Source organism: Halichoeres trimaculatus, unplaced genomic scaffold (assembly GCF_033239565.1).
Source record: "Halichoeres trimaculatus isolate MK-OKI-2021-1 unplaced genomic scaffold, fHalTri1.1 fHalTri1_scaffold_14, whole genome shotgun sequence".
Lineage (NCBI taxonomy): Eukaryota > Metazoa > Chordata > Actinopteri > Labriformes > Labridae > Halichoeres > Halichoeres trimaculatus.
Window position 1 is genome coordinate 1,001,200 of NW_027437192.1, and position 16,654 is coordinate 1,017,853.

Sequence of the window (16,654 nt, forward strand, 5' to 3'; positions counted from 1 at the left end):
AAAGTTGTTTTCAATCAGATGTTTTGACTTAATTTGTCATTTTAATTTAGAATATTTAGAGATTTCATAACTTGAGGTAGTTCTCGAGTAATGAACGAGTTTCGTTCCTACGAGGCTTCGCAACCCGAAATTCCATTTAAGTCTGATTTTTACCCTAAATACACCCTACATCTCCAAATAACCGTCCAATACATGCATTACACTTCATATTCATGGGAAAACAGGTCAGACAATTAAAATAGACTGAGCACAAGCACAGACAATCTACACCAGAGGTCGCCAACCCATGGATCGCGATCGACTGGTCGATCTTTGAAGCCCCCCACAAAGTGGACAATGATGATGACCACGTAACACTGCGTAGCTGTGTATTCATACGCATCGTAGGAGCTTTCGAACAGAGCAGCGTAACTTCGAAACCTTCTTACGTAAATATATTTATTCACATCGTAAAGTTGAAACAACGTAAGTTGAAAACCTCCTGTGTTATCACATCGTCAGGTTTTTCCCAATACTCGTCCCTACAAACTGATCAAGGCTAACAGTGAGCCAGCCTGTCCATATAAGGGCACGGCTGACCTGACGGACAGGTGGGCGTGCTATAGCTGTTAGCCGTTAGCTGTTAGCAAAGAAGCTAACGGCCTTATTGCCTCAAACTGCCTCAAATTTGGCGTCCGACGATGACAGGCGTCAAAACTCTGAAACATTAGAAACAAACAGTCGACCTTACAGGAAGTACGACTGTTTTTTAGAAAGTTTACGATAAAACTTGAAGTATTGAATAGAAACGGATCAAATAGAGATGTTCAAGTCTTCTTAAGCCTTGTTTTGGGATATGTAATCGGGTCTACATGGTTGGGTCTTTGTCAGGAGTCTGGTCAGGATGGCAGGAAACACACGGCCATACGACGCTGATTTCAACCCAATGTTTAAGCTGAAACATGTTTGTGCTCATCAAAGTGGGACCTGTGAGGCCTGAAGAGGGTTTTGTTGTGACCCTGTTCCCTGGATGGGTCCAGGCACAGACCCAGGTCCTCCGACTCTCAGGTTTTTGCGTCGTGGTCGTGCCGTTTCCTGCGGCTCCTTCTCTCCCGTGGAGTTTTAAAACCCCAGCCTGGGTCTCGTCTCCCGCCTGTTCCCTCTCCTCTCTCCGCGTCGACTTTTATTTTTTCAAATGTCAACAAAAGCACAGCTGAAATGAAAGCTAAGTGAGAATGAAATTAAAGTGACACCCAGGCATCATCGCTTCGTAATCCGACACCGGCGGCAGACTCAGAATGTCAGGTGTAGATAATGTGGCGGCTGATTGTGAGGGCGGAACAATTCGCCGTTCTGAAGGAAAGTTGGCATTAAAAAATCACAATATTTCCACTCCAGAGCCACGATGAGGGGTTTGTTTGGAAACGAGGAGGGACCAAATCTGTGACACATCAAACTGCTGCTTTTTTCCCACTTTGGCTGCTGTAAATAAAAACACAGAGCGGAGGAGACGGAGGAGACGGAGGAGACGGAGGAGACGGGAGCTGGGGGTGGAAGTGAAGGTGTCAGGGTGAAGTTTGAGATCAGACAGGTGGTGCTCATATATTCTGGTTAATACGGTAAATTAAGAGCACAGAGGTGGATGAGGAGTGATGGAGCGACGGCCTGATGGAGCGTGTGGGAGGGCGGCGGTGAATGAAAAGAGTCCTCAGTGATATAACATCAGGAGCGCTGCATTAATCCAGTGACATTAGTGACGGAGCGAAGGATGGAGGGTGGAGGGGAGATTGATGGATGTCGGCTCCACACGCTCGACCTTGAGACACTCGAGTTCAGCCGACTCGTCTTCTCCCAGAGTCTGAGAGAAACGCTCCAATTATGGCGGCGATCGGCGGCGGCTTCAGACCGTCTCAAGGTTCCCACCAATGAAAAGCCGGCTTTGTTCTCATCAGCTCGGCTCTCAGCGCCCATCAGTCCTCTAACTCTGCTCATATTCAACACTTCAACTTATCTAATACTGTAAACGCTCAGCAGCCTTGGTCTGGGGTTCTCAACGCACGGCTCCAGGCCCCGATCAGGGTCCTCAGAGAGTCTAAAGAGGGCCCGCCTGGAAATAACACACAGAGCTGCTCTGTGGAGACGAGTGTAGACTGAACACGAGTCATCAGACAAATAATCTGATTTTATGACAAGAAACGACTTCCACCTTTTAGACTAATACAGATTACTGAATTAGATTTAAAGAAAAGAGTTAGGATAGAAGAAAAAACGAACTAAAAGACATTAAAGGCTTTAAAGAATTAAGACATCCTGCCAGAATAAGACTCTTAAATAGGAGTTACATGTCTTACTTTACAAAGAAAAAAAAAGTATATTTTGAGAAAAAAGTTGTGACATTACGAGATTAAAAACAAAATTTAGATTAAATCAGATTGTTAAACAAATAAAGCTGAAATAATGTCGTGACATTTCAAGTTTGAAAGCAAAAAAAAAGTTATGTTTTGAGAATGAAGTGGAGATAAAGTTGTAACGTGAAGAGATTAAAGTTAAAGAGAGTCGAGAAAAAGCAACAAAGTAAAGTTGTGGTGAAATTAAAGTTGAAATAAAGTTAAAAGGTTTTGAGATTGAAGAAAAAATACAGTCGTACTCATATTTACAAAATTGAAGTAGAAATAATGAGTTAGTGAGAGATTAAGATTGATACTACACCAAAATGTAACAACATAAAAGTTGAAATAAAACTGAAATGTTTTGAGATCGAAGGTGAAATACAGTCACACTGTTACAAAATTTAAGTAGAAAAATTATTTTACTCGTACGAGATTCAAAATGTTATTCGGTAAAAATTGAAATAAATCCAGACAGTTATGAGATGAGAGTTGAAATAAACGAGATTTGCAACAATAAAAACACTGAGAGAAGTTCATGAAGGAAAATGATTTAGGTCACAAAAAAATTAAAATAAAATGAGATTAAAAATAAAATAAAGTCGTACTGTTACAAGATTGAAGTAGAAATAATAACGTATTAAGAGATCAAGATTAATACTCGATCGAAATGTAACAAAATCAAAGCTGAAATAAAGTCAAACTGCCATGAGATAAAAGTTGAAATAAAACTGAAATGTTTTGAGATTTAAGGTGAAATATAGTCACAAAATTAAAGAAGAAAAAATATTTTAATTGTACGACATTGGAATTGAAAATTAGTGGAGATGTTACTCGGTAAAAGTTGAAATAAATCCAGACAGTGTTGAGATGAGAGTTGAAATAAAGTTGAATTACAACAAGATAAAAAAATGAGAGAAGTTTATAAAGGAAAATGATTTAGGTAACAGGAAGTTGTAATAATATGAGATTAAAACTGAAATGAAGTCGTTCTGTTAAAAATAATGTACTTAACGAGATTAGAAGTGAAACTCAAATGAAATGTTTCAAGATTAAAGTTGAAATAAAGTCGTAATGCAACATGACAATGGTAGAGATAAGGTGGTGTGTAAAGAAATTTAAGTAACATAAAGTTGTGAGATTATAAAATAAAGGTGAAATAAAGTCGTAGCTGTAGTTAAAATGTCTTTTTTTGGAGATTTCAGTCAAATGTTAAAATAGTTGAAGTTTAGAGAATGGAGATAGAGTTTGATTAGACATATCACTTCATTCATGGTTATGTTACGAGATTTGAGCTGGAATAATGTTTAGTTACGAGATACGAGATGAAATGTAACGAGATTTAAAGATGAAAAATTGTAGAAATGTCTCAATTTTACGACATTAAAGACGAAGTGTCAGAGATCAAAGCTGGGATAAAGTTGTTACGCCTGAGTTTAAACGTCTTTATTTCAAGATTTTACCTGAATCGTTTGTTTTTGGTTCGTGGTGGTATAACAGGGAAAAGTTACAGTTTACAGTGAAGCTGAGACTCAGCAGAGACACACAGAGAACGGATCTGAGGGTCTGAGCTTTGGGTCTTTAAGAGACTTGATACAGATGTTGTTCATGGCAGAGGAAAAGTGAACCGAGGTCCGTCTCAAACCTCGACGTGTTGAAGTTTCATTCCAGCAAATTCTGGCAAATTTACAAGGTTTTTATTTCCTGAATTGAAATAAACACATCATGAAATAATAAAGCATCAGGAGGCGAAAATGTGCTTTGGTCTGAGCTCAGCTTAGAGGAAGCTAAAAGAGAAAAGGTTCATAAAAGTTTCAGAGTCTTAATTTCAGAGGAGTTGATCTCAGACTCTGGGATCTGTTGATATCTGGAGCGTCTCTGCAGCGTCTGGAGGTTTGTTGACTTTAAGGTAAATCATCATGTAAATGTGGATAAACTGGCTCTTTGTGTGGCACAGAGCTGCGTGTCTCTGAGAGGACAGATTAGGTTTCAGGAGGGACAGATTTTTCAGTCTGTAATTTCAGTCCCATGTCAGTAAATCCTGCAGCAGCAGTGAAATATTCAGGCCTCCTCTCCCTCCCATAAACGGGCCAGCTATAATAACCTGAGGTAAAACTAGTCGTGACGTCCTCCCGGTACGTTTCACAGAACACTTATATAACACGAATGAGATTTGGATCTCTATAAGCTTAAGAGGAAGCTGCTGGAAATAGCCGCGCGCTCTCAGAAGAGCTGGGTCATACTACCAGCTGTGTTAATGATGCATTAGCTCCACGAGGTGCCCACACAAAGGCGTCCTTTGATCAATCATTTAGCATCCACACACACACACACACACACACACACACACACACTGCGACACACTCCAACACACACACGTGCAGCTGGCACTTTCTGTACATGATGTACCCACGGAGGGGGGAGGGGGAGGAGGGGGTCACGGGGACTCCGAAAACCAGGACGCTTTTAGTTTCACAGCCATAAAAGAAAGATGTCTCATAACGCTGAGCCGCTCCTCGCGTCCTGAAACGCCGCTCCTGCTCGCTCATTTGCATATTAAAGAGGAGGTGTTTGAATGACCTGATTCACCGCTTCCTATATAACCCAGGGTTATGTAACGGCAACAAACAGTATGGACGACTTCGCCCAGACGAGGAGGGTGTGATGGAGAAGAGGAGCGTAGAGACGGTCAAACATCACCTGCCAACATGGGGGACACCTGCAAACGCTGCGGACACCTGGAAAAACATCAGATTAAAAAATAAAGAGAGGGAAAATGTAAAGGAAGAGAAGTTTTTCAGACTCCAAACAAACCTCCTTGAAACATCCAGAAAGTAGGCTCCTCTGAAGTGTGGGCCACAGCTCCCCCAGTGGGACCTGGTGGTACTGCAGGGGTCACATGAGGTCAAAATAATGGGTCGATGTGTTTTTTTAATTTTATTTCACATCTGACTGTCAGTTTGGTCTGTTAGACTAGTCTGAGGTTTTGATCTGAGGTCTGGGTGGGTCTCAGTTTCACTGTTAACATTACAAAGTGGGCAGAAATGTGCTGAAGTTGGAGAACAAATGCTGGAAAAATTCCAGTTTAGGAACTACATCATTGTTTGAAGTGATTTTGATGAGGAACAGGATGTTTTTCAAAGAAATCTTTTTTTTCCAGCACCAGCCATTTTTCTTTTATTTTTTCTATTTTTTAAATTTATTTATTTTTATTTTATTTTATTATTTTTATTTTATTATTTTTATTTTATTTTATTTTATTTTTTATTTTTTTTATCTTATTTTTATTTTATCTATTTTTTTAATTTGATTTGATTTGATTTGATTTTGTTAATTTCTTATTTTTTTTAATTTTTTATCTTATTGTTATTTAATCTAATTTTATTTTTTATTTTTATTGTTTGTTTATTTTCATTTTCATTTTATTTCTATTTTTTATTTTTTTTATCTTTATCTTTTTTTTTAGTTTTAGTTTTTTAGTTTGTTTTTGTTTGTTTTTTGTTGTTGTTTTTGTTTAGTTATTTATCAAAACCAGACAATGACATGTATAAAAAAGTGGATTGTGAACAAAATGGTGACAGTAATGATATTTTTGACATTAATGACAATAAAAAAAATAAAAAAAAGATTGCATAAGAAAAAGAAACATTAGAAAAACAGAAACAGTGGTATTTCTGCAATAGTATTGATAATCACAATTATAATGTTATAAATAACAGTTACAGGGTTAGCTTAAAGCGCAATTCAAACAAATGTAGGATGTAGTGAAACGTTACAGTTGAAATGAAACATTTTCGATCACACACCTGGTAGAAAAAAAGACAAATAGGAATTAGAAAGTTGTGAAAAGATTGATTTATTTCAGTCGTTCAATTCAAAAAGAGAAACTCATAAATTAAACAGATTTAGTCCAGAGTGAAATTTAAGAGCAGCTCATGTCTACTTGATGCTGATTTCATTTTTCAGGAGGATTTTGCTCCTTTTACGAAATTTCCCCCAGATTAATAAAGTGAGTCTGATTCTGATTCTGCCGACAACGCCAAAAAACTCAAAAGCGAAGTAAACGACCAGGACATTACTCTGATTGACTGGACCTTGGGAAGGTAGAAAACAAAGATGATAAGCTAAAGCGCTAAATGCACATAGATACTTTCCAACTTGAGAGTGTGGAGAGCGAGGGGTGCAGTGTTTGTGACAGAGGGCCGAGCAGAGACACACGGCAGAAGTAAACAATACAAAAACAGCTCCTGATGTTTCCGTTTTGAGGTTTTCTCTTTCAAACCATCATCATGTGTTGTACGCTTGGTGCTTTTTGATGGTATTAAACATTAAAAATTTGAGGCCTTTCCTGTGAGAAGTGGAGTGTTTGTCTTCAGACCGTCTTTACGTGCTGAGATGTACGTCGCCTCCCTCCCCGTGCGCCCCCGTCCCCTCCAGTTTGCCCTTGTTCCACTAAAACATCTTTAACCCTCCTATTAGCACAATTGGCTCCTTCCGATCTTCCTTTCGTCCTCCTAATTTGTCACTTCATTTCCCAGGATATTTCCTCATTAGCTTCTTTTTTTCCGGTTGTTTTATTGCTTCCTCGACACCCTTTTCTCTCCTCCTTCCTCCGCTGTGCCCTTGTTCGACGACGTGCTGACTGAACGGCCTACAGTGCAGTCACAGAGATGGATGGAAGGAGGGATGGATGGATACAGTTTGTGGTTAGACGGATGCTCTGCTGTGTCCTTGGTGGAGGTGAAAATCTGATCTGTTTTTCCTCTTTGGTGACAAAAAGCTGCAGTGAACCCTGCCTCACCCGGACGCGTCCTCTCCGGTTACGGCGGTGTCACTTTCGGGGGAGTTTTGGTGTCCTGCTCTGGTTTGGGTTTGGTTTTTGGGAGGGCTGAGGAGGAAGAGGAGCTTTTTCTGTGGTTGGCAGGAAGATCAGATTAAAGTGACGAGCAGAGAGGAGCAGTGATGACAGGCTGAGTCGTTTCTATAAGAAGAATTTAACGGTGAACATGGAAACTAATCTTCCCAAAAGAGACGTTCGTCTTTATCACCTCAGTGAAATTAAAATCTCACCTTTTCAGTGTTACGCTCGTGTTCTTGGTGTCTGAAGTTTCCCCTGACCCTCTGAGTGTTTGTGTCTGATAACACTCGGTCTGACCGTCTGCTCAAAACCTACTCAACTTATGACATCACAAAGTGGTTCATTATAATAATACCATTTAATCTACAAAGTAAGGACCTTGAGGACGTGGAAATGTCACGTTTACGTTTAGTTTTACGTTATTTACTGTGTTTCTGTTCACACGATGTTAGCCGCACCAAGCCAAATTTATTTCTAAGTTTATGCGCTTCTTGATTGATTGATGCACTTTCTGGTTGATGCAACTCTTTGTTGATGTACTTTGAGGATAATACACTTCTTGTGCTCCTCAGTTAATGCACTCCCTTACTGATGCACGTCTTGGTTGATGCGCTTTTTGGCTGAAACATTGTTCCATACCTTTCTATGCGCCTCTTGACTGATTTTCGTTTTGGTTGATGCAATTTTTTTGTTGCTGCGCTTCTCGGTTCCTTTGCAGCCTGGTTGACGCAGTTCGTGATTAATGCTCTTCTTAGTTTATGCTCTTTTTAGTATATATGCTTCTTGGTTACTGCGTCTCATTTGATCATGGTCTTCTTAAATATTGCACTTTTGGGATAATACTCAACACGTCTGATTCACGTCTTGGGCTTCTTGGTTGGTACGCTATGCAGACGATACTCTGATTAGATGATTCGCCAATTGAATGATGAAGGACTTTGTTTTATGCACTTCCTGGTTGATCCACTTTTTACTTGATGTGCTGATTTGTTAGTGCACTTTTTCGTGCACTTCTTGACTGATGCATTTCATAGCTGATGCATTTTTTGGCTGATACATTAATGTTTGATACCTCTCTTTTTTCAATGCGCCCCCCTGGCTGATTTTCTGCTTGGTTGATGCATTTTTTTGTTGCTGCGCTTCTCTGTTTCTTTGCAGCCTGGTCAATGCAGCTCTTGATTAATGCACTACTTGGATGCTACACTTTTTAATAACGTGTGTCTTGGTTACTGCGCCTCTTCTGATCATGATCTTCTCAATTAACGCACTTTTTGAATACACTGATTGGATGATTCGCTGCTTGAATGATGCACTTTTTACTTGATGCACTCCTTGGTTGATGCTTTTCTTGGATGATGCACTTTTAAATGCACCACATGTGATCATGATCTTCTTGATTTATTCACTTTAAATTTATTGGATGATTGGCTACATGAATGATAAGCGACATTGATGATGCACTTTATGGTTAATGCGCTTCCCTGGTTCATGCAATTCATAGTTCATCCACTTTTTTCTTGATGCACTTCTTCATTAGATCATGCTCTTCTTGTTTGATGTACTTCCTTGATGATGCACTTCTCGGGAGATGTCCTTATAAAGAAATGCGCTCCTTGACTGATGCACTCCATAGTTGATGCACTTTTTTGGCTGATACATCAATGTTTGATACCTTTCTTTTTCAATGCGCTTCTTGGCTGATTTTCTTCTTGGCCTATGCGTTTTTTTTTGTTGCTGCGCTCCTCTGTTTCTTTTGCAGCCTGGTCAGTGCAGTTCTTGATTAACGCACTTCTTAGTTAATGCACTCCTTGGCTGATGCTCTTCTTGGATGATGCACTTTTTAATGCATCTCATTTGATCACAATCTTCTTGATTTATTCACTATACATTTATTGGATGATCTGCTACATGAATGATGAGCGACTTTGATGATGCACTTTATGGTTAATGCGCTTACCTGGTTCATGCAATTCTTAGTTGATCCACTTTTTACTTGATGCACTTCTTAGTTACTGCGCCTCTTCACTTTGTTATGCTCTTCTTGCTTGATGTACTTCCTTGATGATGCGCTTCTCGGGTGATGTCCTTATTAAGAAATGCGCTTCTTGATTGATGCACTTTCTAGTTGATGCACCTCTGTGTTGATGTACTTCGAGTATAAAGCACTTCTTGGTTTGTGCGCTTTTTGGCTGAAACATCAATGTTTGATACCTTTCTTGCTCTATGAGCTTCTCACATTATCCGTTTTTTTTTTTGTTTTTTTTTGCACTTCTTGTTTGATGCACCTCCTTGATAATGCGCTTCTCGGGCAATGCGCTTTCTTGATTTATGCACTTTTTCCACTTTCCGCTGCATCTTCGTCCAACACCTCTTCAAACCTTACTCCGCCTGACTTTGCCGTGTCCTGTGGATGTGTTTTGAGCATGCTCACTAGTTGATGTGTTAGCATGTTGGTTTATTTCTGTTAGCAGAAAAGAGGGGCGGGGCTTGAAGGAGCTCATTTGGATTTAAAGAGACACACGCACCAAAAGTCAAAGTTTCATTTTGAGAATATTTCGGTGGTTGGAGAAGGAACGATGTGTCACCCTCAGGTTAGAAGAAGCCGACTCTGAGGATTGTTTGTAACGTCGTGAGTCATGTTGGCGCCGCGTTTCCCTCGTCGGGGTCAAAGCTTCGTCTCAGAGACCTGTTCAGAGTCACTTCCTGCTCTTTGACGCCACGTGCCGAGTTTGTAAGCAGCGTACCAGCCTGGTGACGGCTCTTTATCTGGGCCCGGCTCAGAAGAATAATAATATGCCTTTAATGGTGGATCTAATGGGGCACTTGCATTGAGGTTGGCACTGGAAAAACAGGGGACACGCTTTGTTTGTTTGGGTAGAGGAAATAAATGGATCTCATCTGCCTCTCAGAGGAAAATTTGCTGCTTCTTGTAATTTGCAAATCGCTGTTGTCACTGCTGCAGTTTTATTATTTCCTCCATAATTACGGAGTGCTACCAAGCTCCGAACAATCCCCTCTACACAAATACTGTACGAGTAATTACAAGGATGCGTGGAGGCGAGCTGAGCCCGACAAAATGGGACGCAGCCAAGCGGCATATGACTCCCCTCGTCAGAAGTTGGCCCGGAGTCCTCGAGGCCGATCCAGTGATGCAGCAAAACATGACACTGTTGTGGTTTTTCTCTCTTTCTCCTGCTTTTCTCTGCGGAGCTGGCAGAGGCAGCGCTGCTCCTCATCGACACGAAGCGAGACCGCCGCCGCAGCTTCGGCCCGCAGCTCCGTCTGCCTCTACAGCTCTTCTTTTTTTCTCTAATCCAGTCTGTTTTCTACATCTTTCAGTCCTCCTTCTGTGTTCGGCTTCCTCTTTCGCTGCTCTCTCTGAATGTCTAATTTCTGTCTCTCCTCCCACACGCTCTTGTCCGTTTCCTTCAGCCTCTTCTGGGTTGATCTGTGGGACTTTCTTCTCTTTTTCTCTTTCTCTCTGGCTCCTACACGCTCGTCTCCCTCCACCTCTTCCTATACATGTGCTCTCTGCTCCCTTCTCTTCAACTCCTCCCACACTCTTTGCTTTTTCCTCTTGTTTTATCTCGCGTTTCTCATCACTTCACCCCTTCAAGCAGCTGGCAAAAGATTTATGAGCGCAGCAACATGTACAGAAACAAGGGAGAAGTATGAATGGAAATAGAAATATTTCAGCGCTGCTGTGTGTGTTAAAGCTGGGAGCTACGACTCGTTTATAATTTATAAATCTATGAAGCCGTTTCTGTGAATTTGGTTGGTTTGGCAGTTTCCCAGGTCTTTAAAAGACGAATAAACACATCTCCTGTGACCTTTATTTAGCAGAAACGATAAAGGAGAGCGTTAAAACTGGTCTACAGGACTGTTCAGAGGAGAAAAACAGGGTTCGCTCGATCGCTGTAAGACTTAAAAAGGCTGCGTTTGTAGCCTCGTCACGTCCATGCGCCCCATGTATGGAGGCCATCAGAGTCAGGGCTTTGTTCCCCTGACTCCTTTCCTCGTCTGTTTTCTCAAATAAAAGCAACAAAAGCCAAAATATCAATCTTAAAAATGAAGTTTTTGATGAGTTTATGTATTGGCCATGGAAGAACACATCTAAACGGTTTGGTCACTCAAGGAAAAGCTCGTAAATTTTTGATAAAACTTGAAAAACTTGGGAATACTCAGGAAACTTTTACATACTTTCCTTTTCTTTGGAAATAAAAAAAACCTCCTGGTGTCCATCTTTCTGTTATTGGTACATGAAGCAGCTGTGTGGCAGGAAACCAGGAAAATATGGACTGAATTTCTATTGATATGGGACAGATTTGATTGTGAAGCAGTGTAAAGAACGCTGGAGCAGAAATGCACTCATACTTTTGACGTCAAATTTTGGGGGGGGGGGGGGGGGGGGGGCTGCTTATTTTTTAAGGTGAGGGGAACGTGACCCCGCCTAGTTGTATTGTAGCGACGCCCATAACCGGATGTCATTTCTGCCTCTTCGTCGATCGTAGAGCACACTCTGTGTAGCAGAGAGTCAGGAAGGATAATGTCACAACCACCACAAGAAATGCAGATAAAAGGGCTCCCAGCGCCATCTTTGTTGCCACACTTCACCCAAGCGTCCGCAGTAGACGCCCACCAAGAAAAGCTACGACTTCATTGACAAACTGACATTTTATGGTGACGCTGTGATGTTGCTCCAACATGGCTCCTTGCTGATTAAAAATAATAAACTGGTTCCTTGGAAGAACGTGATTAGAGCCAGCTAAGCTCTGGTACCAAACAAGAACTGGAGGAAAGGGGGTAAGAATCAGCTCATTAGCATAGAGATGTGTACGCATTTGGCCAGAGAAGTGTCTCTGAATTCAGGCTGTAAGCAGCATAAAGACGTCTGGTCGTTCAGAAACGATTCTCCATTGTTGACTCAACTTCAACTGAATACGATCAGGATCAGGACTGTTTCAGAGCAACCAGTGTTTTGGTGCTCTGAGTGACCGTGCTCACTGAGGATCTTCAGATTGTTGTGGTACCAACAGCTGCTCAAACTTGAAAAGAGTGAAATTTTTGAATAAGCACAATGAAATACTCTGGCGAACTCGTCAGACAGTTACAAGTTAACGAGGTCACACTTCACACTGAAACACCAGCGACGTCTGAGGGTCTCACTCCTGTGAAATGACTCTGATCCAGGAGCTCCTCACACTTTCACACGCCTTAGTGAAACACTAAGCCTTCAACAGGGAGAGCACACCTCCCCCTTTCTTTCATGTGCATACATGACAAGCAAAGGCAGGGACAACATCAGCAAAAACTCCACAACAAAGCAGTTATAAGTGACAGAAGTGGAATGGCAATGCCTAAGGCAGGGAGAACACACCCTTCTTCCTTTTGTTGCACATGGAAAGCAAAGACAGGGGGAGCATCAGCAACAACTCTGGTATACACGACAGAGCAGTTATCAGTGACAGAAGTGAAATGACCTCCTCCTTCTTTCATTGGACTAGGAAAGCAAAGGCAGGGAGAGCATCAGCAAAAACTCTTTTATACATGACAAAGCAGTCATCAGTGACAACAGTGGAATGATTGCCTGAGGCGGGGAGAAAACACCTTATCCTCCTTTCATCGCACGTTGAAAGCAAAGGCAGGGAGGGAATCAGCAAAAACTCTGGTATACACAACAGAGCAGTTATCAATGACAGAAGTGGAATGACAATGTCTAAGGCAGGGAGAGCACACTTCCTCCTTCTTTCATCATCCTCCTTCGATCATACATGGAAAGCAAAGGCAGGGAGAGCATCAGCAAAATCTTCACAACAGAGCAGTTATCAGTTACAGCAGTGGAATGGCAATGCCTAAGGCAGGGAAAACACAAGTCCTCCTTTTATTGCACATGGAAAGCAAAGGCAGGGAGAGCATCAGCAAATACAGAATAAGCAAGCATCAGCCAAAAAAAAATGAAACAGAAAGCCTAAGGCAGGTGGAGCACACCTCCATTTTCTTACCTGTGAATACATAAAAACTGAAGGCAGGGGGAGCAGCAGCAAAGTGACACAAGATACAGAACATGGATGAGATCTGGAGCAGGTCTCTGTCTTGACGTAGTGACTTGTTTGGCGAGGTGTTGTGCTCTGCAGTGTTTCTGTTTCAGCTGTTAACGAACCGTAACGAGGTCTAAACCATCTGGATTTGTCCTCGGTGAAAATGTGAATGAACTAGAGCCATGAAGGATCCAAATGTGGATTCGTTTTGCTCTGACTGAGTTGTTTCTACGACAGGATGAAAACCGAGCGTTTGTTCCTGGTTACAGCTCCTCCGTTGTTGGAAAGTAAAGTTTGAGAGTCTGAAAAGTTTCCTGATTAACTCCAGAAAGTATCTGAGCCAACTTTTGTTCTCCTGCCTGACGCTGACCTCCTTCGGGGGTCTCCTCTCTTCCTAGCAGCGACCTGACCCGGGACCTGAGCTGGGCCAAGTCCAAAATTACATCCAGTTTAACCGGGTCACGGCGGGTCACGCTGAGCTGCTGCAGGTTTCTGTGAAAGTGTGGAGCGATGAAAAGTGCAGGAGGAAGAGAGAGCGTCTTTCTGTTGGTTGAAACTTTGAGTGTTTTGGCGCCTTTCGGGTGTTTTTTCTCTCGGTTTGGCTCAGTCTGAATGATTCGAGTGGTTACTCCATCCGTGAACGGCTGATTTATGATTTTCAGGAGTTTTTACACCAACAAGCCTCATTAAGAGAAGTCTGAGCACGGATCAACAGGACTCGGCGTACTCTGCAACTATAAAATATGTCTCCTGTGCGTGCAGAGCTGATCAAGGCAGCGGGAGCGTGAAGTATGTCCAACATGAAGTGACACTTGGGACTAATAACAGCTTGCCCAATACTAATTAAGTGCTGAAATACTCTGGCGTTCCCTGGCACACGTGTTTCTCCCCGTGTTTAAAATGATTGGAGCACCTTTTCAAAGCTGCGACTCTGCCGATAGAAAACGACCCAAAACCTCATTTTATGAAATTATCTGAAATATTTCAGCGCGCTTTCCTCCCTCCTTTCCTTCCCTCCTTCCTTCGTGTTTTCCCGTCTTTAAACCCTCGCCGTCTTTCTTCCTCCGTCTTCTGTCTGCCAGGCCGTGGCCTAGTTAAAACATCTTCTGCTTTGTGCCGCTCGCTTTCATCAGCGGGAAACTTTTCTTTCTCTTTATCTTTAAATTTCCTTTTATTTCCTTTCCTCCTGCCTCCTCTCGTCCTCCTTTTCTTCCTCCTCTCCTCATCCTCACCTGTCTCCCTCCCCTCGTCCTCCCTGCGTCTCCTTCTCTGCTCCATTGTGTGGATGATAGCTGTCAGGAGATCTCATCACGGAGTCTCTCTTATTACATGATTACAGGGTAATTATCCTGTGAAGTTGTCTTTGCCCGAGTCTATGAAAGACGCTTAATGTCTTTTTAATGGCTTTTGGAGTTTGGAGACTTTTTTTACGCCTTTTGTAGTTGCCGTGGACGCTTCAATTCATTGCATTTACATGTGATTGGCCTGAAACGGCGTGCCCTGATTAAGTGGCACTCGGATTCGTCGTAATTTTCGGGCGCTCCAAGTTGTCAGTCAGACTGCTTTTATTTTTAACTCCTGGCCTCGGCGCGGTCCGTGAACGCCGCCGTCAGCCGCCGTCTGATTGAGCTGATGAAGCTGCTGATGTTTGGAGGAGTAAATATACATTTTTATTCGCTGCTCTGAACGTTTTGAGCCGATCAGATCACGGTACCCTTAAACATCAGCTCCAAGGTTCCTCGATCTGACTTTGAGTTTAATATGAAACACTTTAAAGTGGCTGAAAGCGTCTGTTACGGTTTGTGTTAAGGTACCCCACGTATCTGCTTTGTGTCACTGCAGTATTTATCTGGGGTACCGTTCAGTGTATGTTTCAGGTTACCCTGTGGTATAACTTCATCGTGACCTTGCTCTTTGCTCTCTGGGACTTTTCTCACAGCAGAATCAGCGTCTGTTTCACTGAACCTCAGACACTGTGTTAAGGTACCCTGGTGTTTCTTTCAGAGTAGTGGGTTATCCTGTCAAAGGCTCCGTATAACACCTGTCTTGAGTCTTGTGACTCTGTACTGGCGTTCATATTGAGGTACCCTACATGAATTATGTTACGGTACCTCTTAACATCTGTTCAAAGTTCACCTAAGAGTGGATTTTCAAATGGACTTGTTAGTGTCTGTGTCAGATTACCCTCCGGTGTTAATTACAGACTTCCATGGTTGCTGTTTCAGGGTCTAGTTTATATGTTTTAATTTATATACACATCTTGATAAACCATCTAAAATCTGCTTTAAGGAACATTAAACCGTGAGTTGAGGAACCCTCAAATATCAGTTCCAGGATTTGGGTTCCTCAAACACGTCATGTACAAGGTCGTTTTCAGCCTCTGTTTTGGGGTAAGCATAAGGGTTACTTTGGGGTACCCTAAAGATGTGCTCTGTGGACCTGTTAGGCTGTTCTGAGGAACCATTAACTTAATGAATTGTTGAACCCCTTTACATTCAGTCTGCGTTAGCTCTTTGTGAGGCAAATTGTCTGTTTTTAGTTACCCCATAGTTTTCATACATGATCTCATTAAAGCTAACACCTGGTGTTAGCGCTCACTTTCTGGTTAGTTTTAACTGAGCTGTTTTCAGGTACCTGAAATACCAGTATAAAGTACCTTTAGCATTAGCTGTGAGGTACCCTGGGGTTTCCTTTTACTATCCTTTTGAATTCTGTCGAAAGACGCTTTTAAAGCTGTTACAAAATATTTACAAGGATCTGTTTTGAGGTACCCCAAGAAAATTGTCCTGTTAAGTTTTAATTTCCAGGTACCCCTTGAAAAAAGTGGATTACCTTTAGCATTTGCCCCAAAATATCCTGATGTGGCTCATTGTAGCCCCTGATATGAGTTTATGAACGCTGTCTGTCACGAGGTACCCTCAAGTTTTTATTTAAGCTAACACTTGGTGCAGTGTACACTGTCCGGTAGGGTTTAAGCGTTTTGAAAGGTTATGTTTCAGGATGAATCTTTGAGTCTATCTAAGGGGTAAATTTTCAGACTTTATTGAGGTACCTTTAGCTTTGGTTTTACGGTACCCTGAGATATCACAGAGTGAAACTAATGGAAACAGTTGAGAAGATGGAATAAGTTATTTTGAGTATTTTTCTTCACAAATGAAAACTTTTCTTTTCCCTGAACCGCTGCTGATCAACTTTCCTTTGAATGACGGATCAATCAGCTGACGGTGTCAGCTCTGAGGTTTAAATCTGACGCTAAATTATCTTTGTGACAGCGTTTCAGCAATCAAATCCAGCAGCCTGTTGTCAGAAACATCATCTGTTCCTTAAAATCAGTCAATTTTTAATCATTTCCAAAAATATCTCTGAGGAGACGGCGTGATTGTTTCTTCTTC

The 16,654-nt window shown here is 41.8% G+C and overlaps 1 protein-coding gene across 3 annotated transcripts in view; it reads left to right on the forward strand.

Annotated features, from left to right (window-relative positions):
• Nucleotides 1-16,654, forward strand: part of LOC141803505 (zinc fingers and homeoboxes protein 2-like) — a 165,272-nt gene that overhangs the window by 123,268 nt on the left and 25,350 nt on the right. The gene's annotated exons all lie outside the window — the stretch shown is intronic.